Raw genomic sequence first — 27496 nt, 5'->3', positions numbered from 1 at the left:
TCTATACTCATTCTTACAACTTGCAAGTGACTTCAAATGACCATTAAATGATACTTATTGCAACTGAACTCAGAATTTAATCCTTGAAGACTACATGCCACAGAAATACTTGTTTGCAAATGCTAGTGGACTCTATTTTCCATTAAGCAGACGAACGCAATTTCATTGCTGGAACTCTGCTATCACTAGAGAGTGCTCAATCACACAGAGCAATAAACGCACGGTCCACATCAGTAAAATGCGGCTTTATTTATACAGTGTCTAACTTACGCTGTAGAGAGCTAGCACTGATAAAATACTCTTGTCACAACTTGTGTGCAACAGCTATATAGATGAAGTTCCATGTATTTATAAAGAACACATACACACACACGCAGGGTCAGCCAGTCTAACAAGGTTGGCTGAATCCCCCCACACACCACTGCAGAGCTGTGTACCCTACCCATCTCTAGCGCATCTGCATGTTCTTTATGGTTAGTTACGCTTAAGTTTCCCACCCCACACAAAAGGAGGAAAAATCTCCAAGTATACTTTCTCAGAAGTTATGCTGAGTTTTTGGCAACCTCTTCTTAAACAACAGGGATCCCAATACTTTCATTTTCTGTTTCCAGATGCCGTGTCTCTTTTTTCTTCATTTTTCACCAATTCTCTCATCTCTCATTCTTTGCCCAAAGTATTTACATTTGGTCTTACAGCTTTTTCATTTCTTGAGTTTGTTTCTCTGCCTTGCCACAGGAGAGGCTGCCTGACAGGTAACGGAAGCCCTGCATTCCCAGCACCCCACAGCTGGTATTGGGCAGCAAGAACAATTCAAGTTACCATGATTATTACAGCTACAGGTGTAAATCAAAAGCAGCAAGTGACAGGATGGTGGAAACACACCTGCAGGGGTAGTTTTAACCTACCAACCCTCCCCTCCTCTTTTGTATTATGGGGCTTCCAAGAAGCTGATACAGGTGATTTCTCTCACAAAGGCATCCTCCACACGCCATTTTATTCAAGCACCAAAAAGTAAAAACAGCATTATCCAAGTAATTCCAAGTCTACAGCATCATTTCAAACACTTATCCATCATAAAGAACAAACAAAAGCCCAGTTCCCTCTTGCCTTTTCACCTCTACCAGGTAGTAAGCAAATCAGGAGATCTGCTGGTTTTTAATGAATTTGCTAAAAAGACAGAGAGAGTGGTTAAGGTGGTTTCTTCTCCTGAAAAGAAGAAAACCCTTGATTTTTAGTAAGACAAAATACAGCCATAACAAAGAGAATGAATTCCCAATCATACAAAAATAACACTTCAGAGGTCAGAAAAAAGGTGTTCAGTAAATGGTCTCACTCACAGCACCTTTCACGTTCAGGTAGCTTCCACATGTGCTAAGAGCTAAGCAGACCTATTCTAATTTTCAAAATAAACATTAGAAGGAGTTAGAACAACCAAAAACATACTCTTTATTTTCATGGCTACTACAGAACTAAAGGAAAGCTGCGGGAAGAATCAAAGTACAGCTTATTTAGCGATGACATAGAGGGAGTTAAGAGAAATTTTAACCAAATAAGGCCACAACTCATAATATAAGAACACCTTTGGAAATTGTGCTGCAGTATCCTACACAATGCAGTATCCTACACAATATCTTTCCTTGTCTCCATAGGTCCCAGCCCCATCAACTGACTGACCTTCCCTACACCGGACATTAAAACTGCCAATCTCAACTCACCTGAAGGGATGTGCTCCCCACTGTTTTATCACCAGATAAACAATTCCAGCTACCTATTGCACTGCAACAGCTTGAGTGTCATCTTCTGTTTAACCAATTGCTTAAGACAAAGCAGGAAAGGGAAAAAAAAAAGAAAAACACAAAAAAATCCACAACTTTCTTCTCTGATTCTTCCTAGCCTTGGAAAAGGCAGCCAGAAGGACACCCACAACACTCTCACAGGGTCCCACAAACACAGGCTGGTGCAGCCTGGGCAGAGTTTGTATTTCCCTTGTTACCAGTGCACCTGCAGCCCACTGCTTACACCAAGTCTTTCAGCTAGTCCTCATCTTCTGAGATTATATTGTTTCCAAGAGAATAGATTCATATCTCTCAGAAATTTAAATTTCTGAAGTCCCACCTGCAATTCCCACCAGTCTTTGTGACAGAATACAGTTACTGTAAAGACATTAAAGAATTCTTTCAGCCAAATGCAGATAGAAGACTTCATCATTTTGTTAAGAAAAACAATACATATTTTAAAAATCAAATGCAAGGCCATAAAGTCAACATTTTACGTGTTTCAGATCCCACTTCTACAGAATAAAGTGTCATTGCTCTATCTCAACATATTTCCTGCTTGCCAAAAAAAAAAAAAAAATAGTGTCAATGATCTGAATGTGTGGAAGCCCTTGTTAAAATAAAGGTCTGGCACAGTAAATAAATAAAGCATCTATTTATTTGATTTTCAAAAAATTCCTGTTCGAAAGTTACGAGCAGTATATTTTTAACTATCAGTAACTAGAGAAAGGCACTTAAAAATAATGAGAAATACTTGAACTGACAGTGACCTGGATATTCCAGTTATCACCAGCACTTCCTTTCGATAAGGATCCCTTTCCCCAAAAAACTGCAGAAAGAAAGAGGAAACCTATCTGCTAGATCTGTGCACAACCAAAGGCTACAGCATAAAAAAAAAAATCCACCTCTTCAAATCTCGGTATCAAGGAATATTAATGTTTACAGCACTTAACTTCCCGGTTTGAGCACAATTACATGAGACACTATACAAAGACAGCTTGATAGCCCTCTCACTGAAATTATTTTGGATCTAACCTCCAACAGCAGAACCATCTCTCAAGTTTTCTATAGCAATCACCTAGGACAGGAAAGGTCATGAGGGACCTTACCTGCAATTCAGTCATCCCTCAGGTACTGAAAAAGTTTATTAAACATAGTACAATAAAAACCTTCTACTGCACAACAGATGGACTTAAGTTTGTTAATTTTACTTACGACACCATGAAAAACACTGGTTTATACAAAGAGCAACTACACATTTTTTTATGTCAAACTTCACAAAATTATATATGCCAAAAGTACAAGCAGCACTTCATTTTATTTTCATTCAGTCAGAAAAGGATCTAGTTCTACTAAGATCACGTCACGAGAGGAAAAAGGCCACTGCAATAAAACTTCTTCTAGAGCTTTTCTTGCCTTTCACCTCTCAACCCCAAGCAATTACTATAATGCGTTCTTGATTATTACGATAATGCTGCTCCACAGCTACGCCATAGTAGCAGACAGCCGAAACCTTGCACATCATCTGCTCAACCAAGGAACAGTTGAACAAGAGTTCAGGCCTACACTGAGTACATTAATTTGTTTTGTTTAGGAAGACACATCAGTTTTGGCCAACAGGTATACAAAATATTTAAGCCCCTAATTTCGCCTATAAGCATTCCCAGCCCAATACTCATCTTTAATACTCACAGAATAAATTTGTCTTCTACACTAAGCAAAGATCATGAAAGTACCAACTTTCCTCCTGTTTATTCAGTTCCCTCTTTGTAGATTACGGTTTCACAGCATCACCACTGCACATCTTCAAGATCAAACACTACTTGCTAGGAAAAAGCTTGGAGACAACTGCAGCATTACTATCTGATTCTGTTCATCATAGTCCAGTAAATGACTGAAGTTAACAATGCAAGTCACTCAAAAAATCACTGCTATATGTTTCAAGGCATATGTATAGATAACCTCTTTTAAAAAAAAAAAAAAGGGGAAGTATTTCATAAGACATAAATGTTCAGTAATCCACATTTTAAGTTAGTTCACAAGTTGAACGTCCCAAATGGGGACTTGATAATTACATAATCAAACACATGAAAAATGGAGTATTTTACAATAGTGTCTATTGTCTACAGGCCAGTCTGAAACGCCAGTTTCATCTGCAGTATAATTATGGATGATATTTTTGTTTTCTTTCCTTTAGTGAAATGCAGCTCGATTTTCATTTTTATTGTTCTTAATCTGAATACTAACAATCGCATTGACATATCTGTTCCACATGGAGTACTTTTCTTTTAGCTTGAGAACTGGAATACACAGCTTTTCTTGTTATAGTACCTACATAGATGTTGTAAAGCCACTCTGCATAACCTTGTGATAGACTGAAATGAAAATACTCAAGAAATAGGACCATTACTCTTCCCACCCTTACCCCCACCAGCCCAGCAAAATAGCCTATATATGAGCACAGGATTTATCTTCCATGCACATGAAGCTTTTTTTCCTGTCTATGATCTGATACTTGGCATCTAGTCTCTTAAAGCAAAAAAACCTTCTTCCAGAGATCAGTGAAACACTACATCTCAACTACCTCTCACTGCTGTGTGCTGCATCTTACTTCCTCTGTACACACATATTTCTAACAAGTTGCTTGAAACAAATTCTAGATTTTTTTCAGTCATTTAAAGTTTTAGATCAAGAAGTCAAAAGTTATGCTATACTTGTATCAAAACACTCTCTGCACAGCTGTATTGTTCTTGTGATGCAGCAACTGAACTTAATACTAACTAGTACCAGCAAAAGTCTATGTATTTTAAAGTTGGTAAGAACAAGGACTCACAAAATCCTCCTGCCAGAGAAAGTACAGTTGTTTCTATACAACACACTTTATGTTATGGCACACTTGTTGGCAAATTACAGTTCACTCCTTAGATTCTCTGATCAGGGCTTGGAATGGGAAGTCCCTAAATTTACTTACCTTCTGCTACCTTTACAGCTGCATTGTCCCAATTTTAGCTCTAATACTCCTCCAAATAAGACTGCCAGCTATCAGTCAAATCTAATGGAGAACAATGACTGCACAAAAGAGTATGCTTTTAGGAGCACTTCCAGATGAAAGAAAACCTTTGACATAAAGAATGTCAAATAAACCATTCAGAGACTAATGTAACATCTCAACTCCTCCTATTTTCTTCAGAGTCACTCTGTCGGTTCTGGATTTTCAGTGCTGGTTTGCCCTAAAGCTGCTACAAAACACAATTCATACCATGACCATCCCATAATGGGAAATGGGCACTATGTGGTGGAGGTATGTGAAGTGACGAAGACATTTCCTTGAATCTTTACGACTTGCTAAACACATAAGGCTATGAAGGCAAACTCCCAGAACTAACAGTCAGCAAGTAGACTTTGCTCCTCAAGAACAGAGTTCCTACCTTGAGGTGGGCATGAAGATACAAAAGTGAGGCAACTCTTGAAAACTACCCTTAGTGGAGTCTAGGTTTTACAGCAGAAGCCCATGCAATGGATCAAGTGAAGTGGCTGCCATTTGAGAATGTGTTCTTTCTTCAGGTAAAGTTACTGTCTACTGTTAGAGCCCATCATGTATTTGGGTCTTGCACTGAGAGACTAAGACAAACATGAACAGGGAAAAAGGCTCAGATAAACTGGGAAAGCAAACCACAACAACCTGCAAGGAGATCAAGAACCAAGCTTGAAATAAAGTACAGACTAGAGAAACTAAGCAAACCAAACAAACAAAAAAACCCAAAATGCTGAAAATGTGAAGGAAAAACACAGAAACAGCTTTTTCCTGGTCATTGCGTATCTGTTGTAAAGACAATCGAATGAAAGAGTCCAGACATCTCACCTCAAACAAGTATCACTGAATGTGATGCTTTTGGTGTCTGCCAACCACTCCCAGCTTTGACTCACCTTTTTATAATACATGAAATAGGTATACAATCATTAGACTCAGCATGAATCTTTACCTTTGCTTAAGATCTATGGCTGTACGTATACACCGTAAAACTTCTTTGTTCCTCCCTTCTTACATAAAACAGTCTCTAAATTTTTCTTATGCAAGGAAATTAAAGTTAAAGACTGAAGGTAGTCTTGAATGGCACATTCAACTTTTGCTTTCAATTCCAGCACTGCTTGCCAAGAATCTAAAAGAAAAAAAGTCACAAAACTGATAATATTGTGTCTTCCTGTGGACATTGTTTTCTGTGATCCAAAAGCAGTTATGTGAAAACAAAGTAATCAGACTCCTCAGCAGTACATTGCTTTCCTCTCTAATGCTGTGATACGTTGTCCACATTCACCTTTTAATGAAAGTCTTAAAACAATATAGTTTTCTTAATCACAATCCTTAAGACCAGACAGCTTCTGGCATGTGACAGAAAAGCTATTCCAAAACACTAAGATTTGTTCTGCATATTAGAAGACTTACAATTTTGGTTTTAAAGTATCAGCAGACCATAATGAGCAGTTTCTAAAGTGGAAACACTTCTTTCCACCCTCTAACTGAATGTCTGAACTTCCTACTTCGGTCTGTGGCTGATGTTTTCTAAGAAGAGAGACCTACATGGGACTGTAAACATAAAATTGACCTAAGAACTATTCTCATTTCATTCCTAATGGAACTTTTTCACCACGTCCGGCATTCTCACACTAAGATTAACCTGAAAACATAACATTTATCTGAAGACTTCCACTTAGTCTCTAACTTGCCATCACCTCTACTTCTACCTAAATCATGCTCAAAGAAGAGTCTGCTGTTGCTCATGAAAAGCACCTCTCTTTTTGGTGGAACTTAAAATAATAATTTTTAACTGGAGTTTGGCTAGTTGAAATATCACATTCTATTCATCTTGACTAAGTTATTACCAGGCACACAGGTTTCCACACAAAATTTGGGTTGCCAGAAGTGCTGCAAAAAAGGTTACTTTTAAGTTAGTTTTAACATACTGTAGTATTCTAATATTTATCCTTAACATTAAGCAGCCCGAGTATTTGCTGTACCAGCCTCGTGGCATCTATATAACGTGCCTATCAGCCTTGATACTAGGCTTTCATCTCGAGATCAGTATCACTATTTGATACACAGTCTATCTCTTTATTTCTACGATAAAAGCACCAGCTGGATGTTAAGATCAAGGTATGGATCAATGAGAGTCAAGCACTGTCCATTCTTAGGTTATACCTTCAAGCCAGGCTTATGATACATGTAGGACAAAATAAAGGAAAAATATTTGCCGTACCGGCTCCATAGAGAAATATGAGCTTTCAGGTTCTGAACTCATCTGCTTAGTTATTTGGGGAAGATTCTGAGGTTATATGGTATGGTTATCGTGTCTAGCAGGTGGCTCAATAGATGCCAAGTTCAGAAACACATTTTAAGTTCAATTTCCAGGTAGAGGAACAAACATGAACAATTTGTAAATCTTTTGATGTAACGGGATATTTCACAGTGCACTTCTCTATACAGATTCCCAAGGCTGAAAGGAGACCAAAATTGCAAATAATACTGGTATTTTAAAAATATTACATAAGAGTAAGATGGTACTAGAAATGAGGCACCAGGTAAATAGTTCTCCCAACACAAAAATGTGTTGTGCAACTGATATACGAACTGACACGTCAGTAGTAATGCTATGGGTGATAAGATTATTAATAAACTGATCTTTGAAGATTATGAGTTTACTCAGCGAGGTTCCAACAAACAACAAATCATCTGCAGATGTTCTCTTACTTATGCCTATATTCAGATAACTGCTACAACGAAAGCAAAAAATGTAAAATACCTATGTTTCCACTCTCTTTCCATAAATAAACTGGATCAAGAAAACGAGGCATCCCTGGAATCAAGACATGTTTTCAAAGCTCTTGCTAGAGAAAAGTTTTTCCTAGTCAATGGGATGTGTGGAATCCCCCCCTCAGTAGCCTCATAGCTCTGAAGAAAAGAATTTTTTTAAAAAAGTCTTATCCTAGAGAGAAATAAATCACAGCACTGGGACGGTAACCATGACAGTAAGGTGAAAGCTTAATGGAATCTTCGGACGTCTGGTTCACACTAAAAGCGAGAGAGCAGCAAATGAATCCTCCAGTTCCCTCCAGACCATTTGGAACAGACACTTGCCCATCTGATTGTCTGTCCCCTTGGCAGTGGCAGTCTTGAAAACAGAAGAGCCTGTATTCGAGCCATAATTCATGCAATGGTTTCTCTTATTACAAGGAAAAAGGGGAGATTCAGAGGCAATGTAAACACAGATCTCTATGGTACAGGCATGTTTTTAATTGTGCCCCTCAGCATTAAAAGGGGCACCAACTTCAGTATAAGCTTATGTAATGTAATTAAGTCAAGTACAAATTTAAAACTTTTCTTTCTAGAAAATGATTCATTCATTGCTGTTCAAAGCCAAATCATAACTATTATTACGATGATCTTTTCAAGCTCACTTAAAACATATGAAAGACTACCCGGCTCCTGAGCACAGATAGCCACTGAATTAGTGTTGTCTTACACCATTCAACAAAACATAGTTAGTTCCTCTCTAGGCATAAGAATTGCCTTGCTGTTAGGAAGACAGCCAAGAGCTCAGAATCCTAGCAGGCAACAGAGGATAAAAAATACTTTATGCTATAAATTAGCATAAAGTGTATTATTATTACTGAGGAATTATAGAAATGTGTTCTGATACAAAAGTTCCTTTGCAGCACATTCTCTTGTGCCAAAAGAAATATTTCTTTTTCTCCAACCCTAAAAAAAAACAAACAAAAAAGAAGAGGTGTAGTGGAAAATTAGTTCCAACGATGTTACTTCAAAGGAGGTTAAGAACTTAGACTTCTGAAGTAAATAGGACTAACACAAAATACAAATACAAACTTGGCATGTCCATGCGCAACATACCTCTGCAGTAAGCAGATACTTGTATCTATTTGCAACCTTTTCACAAAGTATCAAATGCAAAAAATAACCCAGATTTACTACCAAAAGAAAGTACAAAAAACTTGAATGACATTCAAAACTATTAAAACTTCCTATGACTCACTTAGCCTTTATTATATTTATGTTATGAAAACAGCCTGACAGAAAGGAAGGAGAGCAGGGAAGAGAAAGCAGTAAATCTGTAACAGTAATTGAGTAATATATAACTGGCTGAATAAACAGGAAAAGAAAACAAAGAGCAGTTTGAACTGAAAGGGGGAGCTTAACCTTTGATACGCTAATAAACCTAACAAATGCTTAAAACTCAAGCAAACATGTTACCTCCACTAGGAACAAACCCTCAAATCTTTTTCAAGAACTGCTGTAAAAGGATGCTCATACAGATGTTTTTCTCCCATGACCAGTAAGAAAAGTTCAATTAAGGGCTCTCAAATAGAGCAAAACCTGAATCTGCCCTTCTGGCCGTTATCTCCTAGTCATGAAAGCAGGTATAACACCACTGTCTTTTCAAAGCCTGCAGATGAAACACCTAGCTCTGCTCATGGCTTTTTCAGCTGCTATTCTGAACATCAATAGAGGTAAGAATTGTCAATTTATCTGAGCTTTTCTGCTGCTGCTTTTCTCTCCTGTTCAAAATTGTGTTTTAGAAGTAACACTGGAGGCAGGCACTGGATGGATTTAGAGGTTGGGAAGGAAAAGAAAAGCAGAGCCACACAGCGGCCAGGAAAGAGGCTAATACAGACCCTTCCCTTTTTCCTCACATACACACATGCCTCAAATATAGGTATGTGGGTGTAGGTGTGGGTGGCTAATAGATAAAATAACACAGGACAGCAGCTAGGAAGCTCTGGAGTAACAACAGGGAAGACAAACTTTACTCCCTCTTTCTTTTAGCTGCTGTAAAAGGTTGGGTTCAACTGCAGCAGTCCTATTTCCCAGCTGAAGGTTCAGATACAGGAAGAATAATTGAGCCAAGCACAGCGATGCGACTTTGGAAAGCACTGCAGCCAATTTCTGGGTTTTATGCAGGTGTTTGGAACACAACAAGCCTTCTCCCCTGTAGAAAGCTCTTCAGCCACCAGGAGCCTTCTCTTAGCAGTTATGTCCTTTAGCTACCTAAGTTTGGTAAGACTTCAAAATGTTTTGTACATTTGCATAACCAAGAAATAGGAGGGTTTAGTAAATTGGAGAACAGACATGATATTAAGCACTGGAAGAGAATGTGAAGCAGGGAAAGTTTCCTATCCTGAGCAAGAAGCTTAAAAAAAAAAATATATATATATACACACACACACACACACACAGATGCTATGTGACACGAAGAATGGACAGAGAGTTTCTACACAGATAACCATGTCAGCAAACAAGGCATCCTAGTTCATTACAGGAAAGAAAATGAAAGAGAAAAAAAGTTAAGTTCAGGCTAAGAAATTGTATTAAAACCAGCATTTTCTTTACTAGATGGCAAGAGAAGCATCTTGGCAGTTAATATCCTGAAAGCTAGGATGTAATAAAGAGGTTTCTCATGAAGTATAAACAACGTAGATTTAGTTCCCCAAACAGAAGCACCGAGCATCTCAGGCTAACACTCCTTGCAAAACTAAGAAGAACTGCTTTGAGTACCTACCTGCCACCAGATTCTTCTGCTCGTCTTTCACAGCTTCTTCCTCAACACTCCCTCCACTCCCTGCATCCTCCTCAGAAACCAAAGTGGGAAACCCTCTTACCTTCAGGAACAGGGTTGCATTTACTACCTCCTCAAATGTCAGTGCTGCTGCTGGAGCCCAAGCCTCATTTCTTGTGCACTGTGTGAGGGGAGATAGGTGGTACAAAGCACAGCCAGAAGTCCTATCCCAGTTCTCTTCATAGCATAAGCCCAATCAGCAGTTTTCATAGCCCCCTTTGCTGCCGCTGACAGCAGAAGCTCCCTCCCCTTTGTCCTACTTTAAATTAAACTCCCTCATTGGCTGGCAATTCAGGGCCCCAAATGAATGCTATTATTTCCTCCCCAAACTCATCCCCATCTACACAGAAGAGTTGTCATTAGCCCCCTTCTCCGCTTTCTTCTGTACACTCAAAATCCCCTAGATCCATTTCTTACTTGATTCTTGCAACAGGTAAGGAAGGAAGAAGATATTTCTTCAAAGAAGGCTGACTCTCTGCATGATGGTGGTAACACCAAAGCTATTTTGGATGACCCACTACTTCCATTAGAAAGCCCCTGCTCTTTCTGAAAAAGGGATCAGGACTTCAACATTAACTATAAAGTAGGAAAAAATTATTTAGGAAAGGGAGAAGCATACTTCTTACTAACCTTTATAACTGTTAGCAGCAGCAGCAGCCTGCTCTGGGGAATGTAGAGAAACTTTCCTATACAACTATGCTGATGAATAATTTGCTTAACTACTACGCTTCACTCCTGTATTCACCCCCTCATCCTTTTCAACTTTCACTCCGCAAGTTTACACCCAGTATTTTTCACTGCTGATTTTTTAACATATTAACATATCATTCCGTGCCGGAAGCATACTGACTTTTGCAAGAAGTTCAACTGAACAAGATTTCTTAAATTCTTTCTTTGTTGCTGTAAGCAAAGTGCATCTTGGCATTGTGCAGTTATTTAGGTATTTAGTCTATTTAAGTATTACAAAATTGTTGTAATGCTTTCCATGATAAACAAAAGTGATATATAATATTCAAGGCATACACAGAATACACAGCAAGGACTTTACTATATTAAACACTAAAGGCATTGACTTTTACAAGTTATTACAAACAACAAGTGTTTTTCTTCCAAACAAAATTTTAGATCAAAATCAGACGAAAGACAATCAAAGTCAGAAAAGTCTTACAGTCTGAATGAAATAACAACATTCCTCATTTAAAATAATCTCAATAATCTCGTTTGAACTTCTAGGCCCCAGTGAGCAACATAATTATTGTTAGTATGACACTCCCCAGTAAGATAATACAAGTATTACTTTGAAGCCATTCTGCTGATCATCTAAACAAGGAGAGGGAAGAAGAACAGCTAAAATTGATTAAACTACTTTTCTGCTTACCTCCAAGATAACACAGGTTTTTCTTCTCCATTAAAGTCACATGAATTTCTTTCAATAGCATATGTAGGTAGAAGGGGCGGAGTGTGCGTGTGCATGGCAAGCTCACTGTTGTTCCCTTCTGCTACTGGTGACATCAGTAAGCCTACCTATTTATAATCCCACCACCTGACCAAACAGCCTACAGAGTACATCTAGAGATTTGTATAGCCATTAATCCTGACATATCTACTTCAGCCAATTCAAAAGACAGTATTAAGTAGCTTTGTTATGTCTTCTGTGGCTTTATACCATAAAAAGAATCCAATCCTGTTTTCCGCGCCCCTTTTATTTTTACAAGACAAGTTTAATGGGAAGTTTTAAAATTAGGACTCTTCCTTCCCTCCATGCTTTTTAGCCTTCCCTATTTCTCTGTCTGTAAGATACCCGACTAAATAGTTCAGGTGAGCAAATTTTAGTGATCAGTGGAATACTTAGGCAGCAGAGGCAAATAACCATTTACATCCAGTTAATTTGATCATCAGTACTACCTACAAAATTATTGAATCATGGAATGGTTTGGGTTGGAAGGGACCTTAAAGATCATCTAGTTCCAACCCCTCTGCCATGGGCAGGGACACCTTCCACTAGACCAGGTTGCTCAAAGCCCCATCCAGCCTGGCCTTGAACACTTCCAGGGAGAGGGCATCCACAACTTCTCTGGGCAACCTGTTCCAGTGCCTCACCACCCTCATGGTGAAGAATGTCTTCCTTATATCTAATCTAAATCTACCCTCTCCCAGTTTAAAGCCATCACCCCTTGGCCTATCACTACATGCCCTTGTAAAAAGTCCCTCTCCAGCTTTCTTATAGGCCCCCTTCAGGTACTGGAAGGCTGCTGTTAGGTCTCCCCAGAGCCTTCTCTTCTCCAGGCAGAACAACCCCAACTCTCTCAGCCTGTCTTCATAGGAGAGGCGCTCCAGCCCTCTGATCATCTTCATGGCCCTCCTCTGGACTCACTCCAACAGGTCCGTGTCCTTCTTATGTTGGAGGGCCCCAGAGCTGAACACAATACTCCAAGTGGGGTCTCACGAGAGCGGAGTAGAGGGGGAGAATCACCTCCCTTGACCTGATCAGGATACGGTTGGCTGTCTGGGCTGCAAGTGCACATTGTCGGGTTATGTTGAGCTTCTCATCAACCAACACCCCCAAGTCCTTCTCCTCAGGGCTGCTCTCAATCCATTCTCCACCCAGCCTGTATCTGTGCTGGGGATTGCCCCAACCCATGTGCAGGACCTTGCACTTGGCCTTGTTGGACTTCATGAGGTTCGCACAGGCCCACCTCTCAAGCCTGTCAAGGTCCCTCTGGATGGCATCCCTTCCCTCCAGCATGTCGACCACACCACACAGCTTGGTATCGTCAGCAAACTTGCTGAGGGTGCACTCAATCCCACTGTCCACGTCACCGACAAAGATATTAAACAGCACCGGTCCCAATACTGACCCCTGAGGAACGCCACTCGTCACTGGTCTCCACTTGGACATCGAGCCATTGACCGCAACTCTTGGAGTGCGACCATCCAGCCAATTCCTTATGCACCGAGTGGTCCCTCCATCAAGCTTAAGATCTTGATGAATCAATTTTGCAAACAGAAGTACAGTATTTATGCTATCAGGAAAACAAAAAACAACTTTGCAGTGTTTGAAGTAGGATAATTTACAGAAGCGTGACCTCACTGTCAATTAAAAACAGAAGCTGCTTAAAAGCAATTCTCAATTCAGTTACCTCTTCCCAAAGTCAAACCTAACGCATATAGCCATGTGAGGACGGCTTACAATTAAGTCTGCCCAGGGAACGGGAAGGAATGCAGTCAACAAACTCTTTTGGGCAAGCGCTGTCATCAACAGCAACATCTTTCAGGTTCCCATCATTGGGAAATGTTGCTTCTAGATCTGTATCCGTCCACATAGTGTTTTGAAGTGGCTTGTGTAACCACTTCAGTGAGAGGATAACATCTGTGTCAGTGCATGTGTGCTGAGTGAACAACATTACTGACAATTCCTTACCTAGCCTCTCCTACCTGAGAGGTCCTATCACCAGTATCCATCCCCCATTACGTCTGACAAAACAGAAATCTAAGTCAGTTTTACCTAACGTGTAACATTGAATGAAACAAACAGTCAGATCAATCATTGGTTGTGTTCCAAGTCAACTGCACTCTGCAACCAAACTTCAGGAGTTAACAATATGAAGAATAGAAAACCCTGAAGCAATTTTAATTGCTTGAAAAGCTGGGGACAGCGATAATGCAGACACAGCCAGACTTGCAGACTAGACTGCCAGTAGTAAAAGTTTCAGTGCAGACAGGGTATCAATAATGTCTAAAATACCAACACATTCCCTATGGCTAGTATGTCCTACACAGGACAAAACATTTGGGAATTCCACTTGGAGGCATTAATTACTATCCGGGTCTAAGGGCTGAAGCTAGAAATATTCAATTAATATTAACAATAATAAATTATCTTTTTTAGTCCTACTGGTATCTTGCGGTACTAAGTTTTACATAGTTTATCTACTTAGCAACTCCCTTCTTATGGCTTTTACATATTAAGCAGTAAATTTATCACGGTTGAAAAATCATGTGGTTTTCATTCAGGGAGTCACCAACGGAATTTAATACTATCGACCACAATAAGTAACTGCCCAACATTTCAGATAACCTGAAAGGGAAGAAAGGAAAGGTTTTCCATTTCTACAAGTATGTACCCAGCTATTTCTCCTGCATCTCACAAAGGTTACTTCTACCCCCACCGATATCACTCAGCATAGGCTACTAGTATTTTTTTTTTTCTTCTGTAAGTTCCTAGAACACTTGTGAAAGGTAAAGTGTTGAGAATTTTTAAAAGACGGGGTGGGAGGAGAGCTTAGACAGGGTATTAGGAAAAAACTAAAAAAAAACATCTAAGGGAATGGAATTAAAATGTTTTGTTAGAATTTCTTTAGGATTAGAATTTTAAAACGCTTCTCATTTTTCCATAAAGCATCTACTTAAACTACTCATCTTGGCATTGCTGTATTAGCAAACATTCCCTAAAAAGGAAACATCAACTGACTAGTATCAGCAGCAAAAGGGAATGCATGTGAATGGATCATAAACATGGAATTTTATTTCTTGTGTGTATGCTTTAAAAGAAGTAAACAATCTAATTTTGGTAAATACAATGACACTATAGGCTTTTTTGGTTTTTTAGTGCTAAATACGAAACACTTTCTAAAGAGGTCCCTGTTAAGGTCACATTTTTAGTACAGATGTTTCATGCTCTTTAATCCACACAATTGTTTCCAAGACCAAAAGGATATGAAGACTTGCATATACTAGTGAGGGCAGTAAAACAAAAGCTTCTCAATATTCATTTTTAGATCTTTAATACCTTCAGATTCACTTGTCTGCGATTACCCAGAGCATTGAGTATTTCTGCATTGGGGGAAAAAAAAACAACAAGAGACTCCAAAAGCCCAATAGGCTGTTAGAACTTAACGGATGTGTATCAATTATCTGCATATGGAAAAGCTGGTCAGAATTATTATCTGTTTTTTAAAAATCCCCAATAGGGACATATCTGTGAAGTTGGGAGATCTTTGAACCTATTGTCTCTATTGTTATAAACAAAAGACTGTTTTTCAAAACTATCTGATATTTCATCTAACCCTGAAATAGTAATGATTATTTTTTTAAAATAATTTCCATGAGAAACTAAAGTCTGAAAGCAGCAAGAATAGCAGGAAACCTGGATTACTAGGCTATGAATAGGCATTCTTCCAGATTAAATTCCTGCTTTATTAAATACTATTTCTTCAGTTGCTTTGTACCTACTGAGATGACATCTCATCTGTGATGGATCAACACAGTCAAGTCTCCAGGGAAAGGCAAATAGTTTTGTTCTATCAAAAAGAACTGGAGAAGAGAGCATAGACAAGAGGCTTCCAAATGGCTTGGAAGCAGACCAAGAACTTGTTTTTCTTATGCAAGTCACACATCAACAAGGAAAGTTGATTATAGATTGTAAAATCACTCAACGTTAAGGGGGACTTAATTATTTTTCCATTTTTAACATTTGGTTTAAGGATTTTATGCAGCATCATTAGACAATTCTGTTGCATGTTCTCTTTTCACTTACTTGGAACAGTTAGAACACAACAAATTGGTACATGTACAAATGGTAAACGTAAGAACACAAGAGCCGAGAGACCATGAAAGCCGTACCACACCTTTGAACATCCCTGTTGATCATCTCTGAACCTTCTGCAGTTCTGCTATACCCTTTTGGAGATGACAGAGACCAGAACAGTGCACTGTATTGTCATTATAGATTTATACAGTAGCATAATCATGTTTTCTCTTTTCTTCTCTATTCCTTTACTAATATACATGGCAAACTGATTCGTATTAAATTTATCTAAAGTGAATTTAATCTCATTTTATTATCCATTTATTTTTGTAAAATCCTTCTGCAAGTCTTCAGAGTCGTGTCTCCTCTAATTACTATGAATAATAACTTTTTACTGTTACCAAACTGCCACCTCACTATTCAGCCACTTTTCTGTGGCAGATTATTGACATGCTGAACTAAGAGTTCCAGCACAGATCCCTGTGGAACTCCAAGGTGGCCTCCCTTCACCTTCACAGTAGACCATTTCCCATACCTCTGTTCTTATTTTTGGGCAAATTATTTAGCTATGCAGGGTCTACTGTCTTATGCCATGTTTGTTTAGTTTTCCTAAAAGGCTTTAGGTTAGAGGCTAGCAGAAGCCTTTTGAAAGACCAGAAAGACTGCATCAGCTGGCTTTTCCTTATCCGTTTGATCAGCACAGCATTTAGATTCTTTATATATTTACAGCATTAAGACATTTACATTGTAGATATACTGCTATATTGAAGAGTTCCTCATTTTATTCTAACTGTGCTTGTTGCACCACAGTCTGCAGAGAAACACATTTTGTTCATAAGTTCAGCCACCAAATGTATAGTTTGTCTTGAGTACTAAGGTAGTACTTAAGAGCCCTCACCAAAGCTGTGCTAGTTGCTGTGCAAATTCAGGACAAAAAAAGAGCACCTACTCAGAAAACTTTTGGGGACAAAAGGACAAGCCCATATTTTGGGCTGCCTGTCCACAGCGTGACTTCCCTTAAACTGCTGCACAACCCTTCCACCTCTCTATCTCAGTTACAACCTTTTATCCTCATTTTCACATCATAGATCACTCCTCTCTCTACTCAGCACAAAAGATAACATGCAAACTTTAGCACATTTTATGACCCTACTGAGTCATATTTCATCTCGCATGCTAAGGATCTGTCTCACTATCCCGTAGTTGTAGTATTTTCTTCCGTGCCAACTCTCTTCCTGAGAGCAATTTTTGTAACTTTTTCCATGGGACCACCACCTTCTTCTCACCTAAGGCTCTACCTGCATTACACCTACAAACATCTGACAATTAAGTATCCATAATATTTCTTGGTAAGTGCATGGTAACACATTACAACTTCCCTCCTTTTTAAGGTCAAAGAGAACCGCAAATCAAGGGACTTGGGAAAGTCTGTATGGATTAAGCTCTATAGAGGAACACAAGGGTTAAGGTAAAAGGAGCAGCAAGAACCCCAGCATCTGATGAGAGCAAAATGCTTCAATTCATGCTCACTATTCAGAGAAAGAGAGAATACTAATAAATGTTATCCAAGAGATAATAAGTTTTTATTTACTTAAAACCAGAAAGAACTGTAAATTGCACGACAATCTTCAGCTTCTCAGTTTTGGCAATTCAGACATGTTTGAGAGAATATGACACTGAAATTGAGGGGTCATTAATTGCCCAGCAATTACCATTTCGGAAAGTCAGCGCCTCTTCCTTCCCGAATATTCAAGTTACAATATAGAAATCATAAATGAAACAAAATACATCATTTAAGGGGTAAATGACACATTACTACGGTGATGGTACTGCCACGGCACTAGTGGTTGCCACAAATAAAATAAGAAACATATAGAAATATAAGAGACAACTGTGGTTGTAAATTGGGGGATTTTTTTTCTAATATTTTTCATGTCTACTTGATATGGCTAGGTAACAGATGGTATATTATGTTTTTCCTGCTTTGACACAATTTAAAAACAAGCTACAGATGGCTATAATAAAATCCTCATTAACACAGTTATATTTTCACAGTTTAGTATAGCAATAATGAAACTTTCAGGTCTGGAATTTCCTGTTGGTTAATTAGCGGTTAGGTTAATAGCCTGAGGAAGTGCACAACCCAAAAAGTTTCCTTATTGTTTAATCATATAATTACTACATTCATATTTCTGGGAAAGCTCTCAAGACAGATTTAAAGTCACAGTAAAGCTACCTTTATAACCCTCCCTCTGTTTGTGAAACAACTATATTATTTTATTTAGCAGAGCGTGTAGGCAGGAAGGCCATGAAGAGGCCTCATTCAGCTGCCTCTGGGAAGTTTCAGCTTGCTTTTTTTTTTTAGAGATACCAACTTACACTTACAGAATTCTTCAAATATACATTACACCAAACACTCTACAGAAAAGCTAGGATCAACAACTCTTGGTCTACTGCTACAATGTTACCATAAGATCATTGATTAATGCTTAACTAATTCCTTTTTTTTTTTTTTTTTTTTAAATCCCAGTTTATAATCCTCCACAAAAACTTGAAATACGACATATGCTTAGCAGCACACCAAGATATCACTAAATCTGGGACCTAGAAAGAGAAAAAAAAAGAATCACCACAAATCTTGTACTCAGGTTATTTCCATAAATGAACACAAACAGGCATAACGCTACCTGTAAGTTAAACAATATGATTAAAATAGTAGTGAAGGATGTGGTATTCACAGCTAAAAGCCCTCTGGGGTTTAGTAATCCACACACTAGTTACTAACTGATGACACTGCGCCTTCATTACTGTGTTACTTACGCTACAAGATTAAAGCTGCAGTGAATAGCCATACCCACGCTCCAGTCATGCCTTCACTAGGTGGTACAGGCGTATCCCCAGATAACTGATACCTGAGCTGGTGCTATGGCACAAGAAAACTGGTAGCTTGGCAGAATCAGGTCCCAAAATATTATTGAATGTTGGTTTTGGTTTTTTTTTTTTTTTTTTTTTTTTTAACTGCCATCACCAAAAATCTACACTGAGAAAATACAGCACCCTTGTACAAGCAGTAACATACTGAGTTACCACGCAAAGACCAATGGAAACAACTGTACCGCTTTTTGAAGTGCTAGAGGTTCAAGAGAGGATAGCTACTGCCAAGCCATCATGAAAGGAACGTAATGTGGAAAACTTGACTTGTGACTGAAGTTACACAGTTAAAAAGAGACAGTATCCAACTATTTAAGAGTTGTAATGCTAAAAATATCTTTTAAGCCCCCAAGCTCACTTATGACAGAGAACTGCAGGGAAAGAGAATTTGGATTTTCTAACACACACCTTATTATTTAACAAACACATTATTATTATGACTATTCTGTAAGGTTCTGGAGCGCTCCCATTTCTTCACAATTTATTTAGACAACTTTAAGGAGAACTGAAACAGTACTATCTTCCTTAACCAGTGGGAGCCACGCACAACAAAGACTTTCTGGAACACTAAATGTCACTATGGGATTCAACAAACGAACGTACCCAAAACCAAACAACTGAAAAAACCCCGCAGTGTTTTTGGAAATCTGAAAATTACAGCTCCAAACAGAGTTACTGTGCCTCCTTAAATTACTCTCGGAGGCCTAGAAAGTTAATCAAAAAATGACAGACTAAATAAAGCTCCCACAGTGATTTTCTTCTGGAAAATCCCATGCTTTAATTCAGAAACCTTCAGATCCAGTTTCACATACAAGTTTTCATAATCATATGCATTCCTTGACAGAATAGTCTGTACTTAGACAGATCTTTTTATGGCACTGTTGCTGTAAGGAATTTAGATGTACCTTTAATAAGAAGTTGAACAAGTTTCTTGTTCTGAATGTTTACACATATTATAATGCTGTTTTTAAAAACCTGTACCTCTGCTCAAGTTTAGTAACAATCACTCTTCTCCTCCCAAAACAAAAAGTTAAAAATAATGCAATGTTTCATTGCTAAACAGTTTGTGAAGCAAGGACATTTTGTGTTTGCTTCATCCAGCACTCACTCAGTCCGTTCTTCAGAACTGCGTATCTGGTGTTGTTGTCTTAGACTTTTGAGTTCCTGTGCTTATCAGATGATAAATTAGAAAGAAAAAAAAAAAGAAAAAAAAGAAAAAAGAACAAAAGCAAACATTATACTAAGTTATAAATGTTATACTAAGTTATAAACTTTGTCATGCAAGTTTCAGACACTTCCTCAAAGTGAAGTAAACACAAGACAATGGAAAAATTATACAGTTAATCGCACTGGGATCAATACTAAAATTTGTAATGAACAGCTCTCCCCTTTTTAATGATGACATCAAATAATTCAGATCATAGTTTGTTTTACAAAAGCTGAGACTGATTTACAAGAGGGCCTTCGTTCCAAAGGGGTAAGAAGCCATCTGGGGAGTAAAAGCCCACAGTTGCAAAGATGGCACATTGGAAGGAACACGCCTCAGGTTCCCTGCCACCCATAAGATAGGAATGAGGAAGAAAAATACAGTGTTCTTTCTTACTTAATATGCGCACACACAAGCTCCTTAATTCAGATAAGCATGTATCTTTGGAATCAGTATCATGGACAACTAAACTGGGAGTGTACCACACCAACTTCTGGAAGGGGTGGCTAGTCATGCTTGGGGATTCTCTCTAGTATTCAAAAGAAAAAAGCTCAAATCAACAAAGTTGAAAAAAAGAGAAGAAAATATGCCTTTCAAAATACAGACTTCATTCTAGATACAGCTGAGACAGTATGGTACTATTAACAAAACAGTTTAAAATATCTCCAAGAAGATCAAACGTAACAGGCTAGCACCCTGAAAGTGCTATTTGCATCATTTATGATTTAAAATTTAAAAAAAAAAAAAAAAAAAAAAAACCACAAAACCACAAAGGCTCAAGTTTGGTTTTGTCTGCTTCAAACCATAATTCTAGAGTAATATTCAGAAGAAGTACAAGCGCTCCAGTTATACTCAATCTCTATTACATGTTATAGTATTGGGGAATTTATGTTTTTATTTTACTTTTAGAAAATCTATAAGTATGATCCTAGAAAAATGCTCCTGCCATGAGCTATCACATGGGGGGGGAAAAAAATGTATTTTACATTGGCAAAACTTGACAGAGCTCATGTTTCATCTTCCACCATTCTAATATTTTGCTGGAACGCCCACTTGAATGTAGAAACCATCCTTGCACTACCTCAACAGTAGCTCATAGGCTCCTTGAAATTGCTACTAGATAAACCAGATATTCTAGAAACTAGGTACAACACCCTATATTGCATGGGTGTACAGCTCATCACACAGTGCTATACCACTTGTGCATACTGTCTCCTCTGTGCAATAGTACAAAGCAGATGCTTCACAACATTCTGTATATCAAAACATCCCAAGTTCTTCTAAGCTCTCCACAGAGCAGGACTGTCAGCTTGATTTTCTACCTGCTCAGAAAACATTAAAAAAGGAGGTGATATAAGTATTCAAACACTTCTATTTGTGTGGAGTACAAATACTGAAATCCTATCAAATGAAAAAGCTTACAAAGAACAAAATGAATGAAAGCAGAAGGAAAGAAGAAATGCCAACAGCACAGTTTAATGAAGCTGAGTTCTCCTGGACCAAAAAAAAAAAAAAAAAAAAAAAAGAGAGGGAAAGAGAGAGAGAAAGAGGGAAATATTTACTCATGCAGTAAGAGGCCTCTTATGCCATAGGAATTTCACAAATGTTTCTAGGTGTCTTGTCTTGATGTGCTGCTAAAAAACCATTACATTATTGTAGAGTGATATACCAGCCACAGAACATTTGGTCTGCTTAGCTGATATTTCTACTTTTAAACTTAGGCATACACTTTTAAACTTAGGCATACAATACACGAAGTTTTTATGGTCTAGAGTTTTACTTTAGCCCAGTAAACTTTGCAAGCCTTCAACAGAAAGGCAAACAGTTATGGTAGGTGGCTATTTCTGGCAATTTTTTTTCCTGTCAAACATCAAACAGCCCAAGCTAGACACAGCATATCACAGAACTGAAGGAACGGCATGTATCAACGCTGGGGTTTTTTGTTTGGGGTTTTTGTTTTGTTTTCCCCTCCCCTTGTGGACTGCTTGTAAAAACCAAAAAGCATCTTTTCATAAAGGTTCCTAAAGATAGAAAGTTTTATAGATGCACTCATGTGACAATTATTAAATTTTATTTTAAAGAAAGATATAAACAAAAGTACCTATTAAAAATATATGGAAGAGCATACAGCACAGTCATGAATTTCACTTTCACAACAGTGAGCACAGATTTTCTTTCCCAATGAAGTGCTGTCAGAGACACTAACAGGCTTTTATTCACAATGCTGAAGTCTTACCAGAACTTGAATCACACAGTATATAAGTTTTTTTAAAATGTATTTTCTTAAAGTAAACTTGCAGTCTTTTTGTGATCTAGGGAATGAAGTGAGACATTTTGCTAGCCAAAATTCTAATACGGGAAGGACTCAAGCCAGGACCTGTGATACACAAGAATGTACATGCATGTGTACATTTCAATATTCTGTTTTCTGTTTTAAGAAAGAGTAATCAGAATTGTCCATGACTTACATCTGAGTCATTTGAAAAACATCCACTGAACAAAAATCAAGATCTAAAGTACAATGAAGTTGTTCCTTCCACTGCAATTGAATTACATTACAGCCTGAAGAGATTCTGCAATAACTACCTTAAATCACAGACACTTTAGTTTATACATCCCCAGTACTGCAGAAGCCTGATGTGTGGTAGAAAGAGCAAACAAGCTTCCTAAATAAAGATGAGTAATCAAAAACTTCTCCGTTACTTTCCCTCACATTCACTTCTTCTACCTTTGGTTGTTACTACCTGGAAATTCAGGCTTCCAAAAGGATGTATTTAACTGCAAGCATTAAACTACTCAAGAACTCTATGAGAACAAAGTACAGTCTTTTAACTGTTTCTTTTTAAGCCTTTTGTTCATCATTTTGCTCAGATACACACTGCATTTATAGTAAACATAATTTTTTAAAAAAGCTACACTTCTTGTCAAAGAATGGTAATCCTTCTGCCAACACTGGAAGAAGAAAACTCTGCATTTTTTAATTCTCACTATTTAAGACTTTCCAACTCCACATAACAAACAGTGCAACCTACAGGTACGGCCTGTAGCATCAGATATTTCTTATGCTTAAGATTCTGCAAGAACTCAGACGCCACATTCACACACCTCTACTTACAGTTTACAAGCAAGATATGTGAATTCAGAAAAAGAAACATTTACCTTCTAGAAAAGGCCAAGTATAATTTCTATAATTAGGACACAAATGTGAACATAAGCACCTGCTTATCAGAGAAAGCCTAGACACATTAAATATACAGCTTGATACTTACCACGCTCTCACATTTTACGTTTCTATTACAGAAAAATACAAAGTCCTCAATGAAGACGCCAAAGCCCAGAGGCGTCTGAACAAGACATGCCGAGGCTTTGCTAGCTCAGACTCGATTTGTCCCCTTAGTCACTCGTCCTGCCTCTGCACAGCACGAGTAGCTCTGGGGCAGGCAGCAAGCACTCTGTGAAAGCAAGGAAACGGAGGCAGCATGATCAGGCCAACAGCAGAGCAATGCAAGCGCGGAAAGTTCATTTCATTAATATAAGTAACTACTTTTGTAGCAAGAAAATACTGAAAGCACATTCAAAGCATTATAATAAAACCCCTTACAACATTAAAAGTATCAATTTTAAACAGTCAAAAATGTAGCCAAACACACTTCTTGGACTGGAGAGTGGCAGGTCAGCTTTTGGTATATTGGGGACAGGTGGTGGGCTGTGGTGGTAGGCCCAGGGAACTGCTGCTGACACTCCTGCATTGAGTGATGATGTTAGTGCTGCTACCTAGGCAAAAGGGGCAAGAAAGTTCTGCTCCCTGCCAGAATGGCAGGAAGAAAATACAGATAGGTAAAAACCCCTGCCTTTCATCCAGAGACATTAGTAAGACTAAGCTGGCTGTGAGGAAGAAAACAGGTTCTGCTCTCTGAGGCAGGCCAGGCAGGTGAAGTGCTGAAAAGTTCCTTCCTATATGCTTGCTTGGTGTGAATTATCCTCAACATTTCATTTCCTCCTATACATGAAAACCACAGTCTTAAACCTGCAGGTACTTACCCCACCAGGATTTGAGCGACTCTTTAAAACGGTGTAAGGCAAAGCATGACATATCCCTCAAAGCATAATGCTGCTTTTAAGAACAAAGTCTCTGTGACATCCTTCAATTAAAGTCAACAAAAATGCAGATGTCTTGAATGCAAAATAATATCAACTATTTCCATAAGAAATGCTGTGTCTGCCTAGACAATCTAATTTTAAAATGAAACCATCTTCCTAGAAAACTGACTACCTGGAAATAAACTATATGCATACATAGCATTGCTGGAACAGATGAGACCAATTAACATGCTCCTTCAAGTTATTGCTGTGACTTAACACATTTTTTTGCTTTCCAGCTCCAATGCGATCTTTCCTTTTCAATGACCAAACCAACTATTGCTTAGTGATTTGATGCAGTAGGTGAATGAACCAGTATTGCTCAGAAATCCTCTTTCTGGTTCTCCGTCTAAGCAGGTTTCAGCAGGGACAACTAATGCTGCCTCCCGGAAGTTAAGCAAAGAAATGTGCTGTACTATCCTGGTTAGAGCAGGTCTGCAGCCAGGAGTACAGACATTTTAGAAGTTCACAAGTAATCTGCCCGCTGGGGATGAGGGAACAGAAACTGGTTAGTTTAAGAGAAGCCATGAAAAAAGAAAGCCACAGGGTGGCACTGCAGGTAGGCTAGATTTTGAAACTACTTGGCTTCTTACTCTTTTCCAGGCAAATCAGAGCATATCTAATCCCATCTGTATAAAACAGGAGACTGGTTCATTAATTTTTCTTCAAACATTGTATTGTCCAGCAACAAATATCCCTAGAATATAAATCACATCCTAAAAGAGATACTCTACTGCAGAGATATCAGGGTATTTTATAAATTCATTAAATGGTATTTAAGAGCATAACACAAGAATGCTATTGTAAAGATACTCTAAGAATTTATAGGTATTTTGGGTTTGTCAGTTAATTTTGAAATAATTTAAGAAAAAATCTTCATAAAGCATGTGCATTTTCATACAAAAGCTAAAGAATTTTCTTCATACCATGACTTTTTATCAATATTGAGATTGCAAAAATCTCTAAACAGTTCTCTCTTCCTCTGAAAGGAAGGACAGTATTAACTTCTGAGAAAGCGAATGGAAGTCTGTGAAAAAGTCTTAATACTGCATTCAACACTATCACATCCTTTTAAAACATTTTCCTTCTCATGTATAAAAGAATCATCCATCATTTCATCCAAAACAAGACTTGGTACAGCAATATTTCAAAGCTAGACTTAGGAGTCTATTTAATCTGCTTTGTTGGCTTCTTCTCCCTCAAATTTCAAATCCCTGGCATTGGAGTCAAAAGCCAAAACATTTGCAAGAAAAGCTATTTCTGTTCATTTAGTGAAGAAACTGATTTTCAAAGGAGATTTGGAGGTCATCCAGGATTGCAACAGTTACTTTCCACTTTATAAAATGAAAGGTTCCTTCGAGGTATAAACCTGATATTTCAGTAGATTCTAAACAAACAGATAATATATGACTATGCACGACCACTTTAGTCACCTGAAGTCTGAGATCATTTTAAGTTTTCAGTTTTGAAGTATGATCAGCAACAGTCTTCCTTGCCAATTTTTCTAGTAATAAATGAAAATAAGGAAAAAGTTGTATTTTAGTTCAGTTGCATCATATTATAAACTAGAACACCAATTCATCTGCTGTCATTTTTCTTACCCCAGAGGGCAAGAATTCTAAAAAATAAAGAGTTTTATTCCCTCAGACAGAAGTTCAAGAGTGGATTGGTAATTGTTTCAACTGCCAAGTAACTATAAACCATTCTTTCTGCTATATGATTGCTCCTTGTATTTCTTAAGCTGTTTGTATATGGAGACTATGTTGCTATTAGATAGCATGACATTAATATATTGGCAAAGAAATACACCAATATAGCAGTGACTTTAACATTCAATAAGGCAGATGATTATGTAACAGTATGGCTTTCCAAAGCTATACAAATTTGATTTGAGCGTATTATTTACCTATTTTGCTGACTCTCATACTAAAGCACTCTACATTCTAATAAACGGTTTTAGAACATGTGCCTGACAAATACTAAATTAACAAGTTAGTGACCTGGTAAAATAAATTGATTTTGGTACCAAGAACTCAGTGCCTGGAGTCAGCATTTCTGAAAAATCATATATTTAATAGAAAAGTAATTAAGACCCCCCAAAAAAAATCCCACCAGCCAACAACAAAACACAAAGGAAAATACTTATTACTGAAAAGATTTAGCTATTATTATTTCCTCTGCTTGGGTTTGGAGAGCAAGGGCTTCTGCTAAAGTGTTTCCCTGTAGGCACTGAGTAACTACACTCATGAAGTGTTCTTCATGCAATAACTTCCCAGTTCATCAATTACGTAAACTATAATATTGTTTACATACAACACAGCAAGGTCAAGTGCTGATGCAACTAATGGAAGTGAGCTCCATTAATTCTAAATAAATAAACTATTTAAGTTAAAAATAGACACACTAGATGCAATCTAATAGTGCTTCAAATAGGTTTTCTGTCCACCTCTATTGCCACCTATACCATTATTAATAGAAAGCTAAACGGAACTGTACAAACTCGGGAAGTAGGTACTTTGCTTATCAAGGCCATACCCTTAAAGTACAGCCTCTGAGAAAGCTGTGTATAATGAGATATATGAAGGAAGTAACTAGCATGTCTTCTATTCGAGTTCTGTTTTCTTCTGCTTTTTAATTTCCCTACATAAGGCAGAGAAGTGTTCATTGTTAATTTGTATGTATTTTGCACAGGTTTGGAATAACGCCTCAGGATGACACTAGGAACTCTATGCAATTAAATTGCTAATTTTGCTAATCATATTGCTAATAATCAAATTGCTAATCATAATTTCAAAACTAGCCAATGCAGTAAGCTTCCATAGTTGGTCATTAGTAACTTGAACAGCACTTGGTCTATGACATGGCATTACAAAACTTTTCAATTGTAGATGAGAGGTTACACACACACACACACCCCCCCAAGAAAAAAAAAATTCAAATACTAAAATTTTAACTTACAAAAATCAAATACCAAAGAAAGGATTCTGCCAATCCTAGTCCTGTCTCACCCACTGTAGAACAAAAACAACCACCAAAAAAAAAAAAAATCTGTTTTCACATCTCAGGTATCCAAGAACTTGATATCTATTTATTGATGCAGATGACTAAGAAGTTCCCTTAGTTGTTCAAATATCCTAGAACAGAGGTATTTGTTCAAGAACGTAAAGAACAGAAATTAAACGCTGCATAGCTTTTGTCACTGCAACGCAAAACATTTATGTCCTATTCTTAGCAGCTGCAGTATCACACAATTTTACGCTCTTCCTCAAAAGTGCAATCAATATGTAGC

At 37.9% G+C, this 27496-nt stretch overlaps 1 protein-coding gene across 6 annotated transcripts in view; it reads right to left on the bottom strand.

Annotated features, from left to right (window-relative positions):
• COBLL1 (cordon-bleu WH2 repeat protein like 1) overlaps positions 1-27496 on the bottom strand; it is an 86934-nt gene that overhangs the window by 39020 nt on the left and 20418 nt on the right. Inside the window, exon 1 of one of the 6 annotated variants that reach the window (XM_076342743.1) lies at positions 10446-10539. The exons of the other annotated variants lie outside the window; for them this stretch is intronic. The gene's annotated coding sequence lies outside the window, so the exon portion shown is untranslated. Of the gene's footprint in view, positions 1-10445; positions 10540-27496 lie in introns of those variants that run through there. 6 annotated transcript variants of the gene reach the window in all.

This window comes from Aptenodytes patagonicus, chromosome 6, assembly GCF_965638725.1.
Source record: "Aptenodytes patagonicus chromosome 6, bAptPat1.pri.cur, whole genome shotgun sequence".
Taxonomy (NCBI): Eukaryota; Metazoa; Chordata; class Aves; order Sphenisciformes; family Spheniscidae; genus Aptenodytes; species Aptenodytes patagonicus.
The sequence above is the reverse complement of the archived record's forward strand: the minus strand, read 5'-3'. Positions and strand labels throughout refer to the sequence as shown.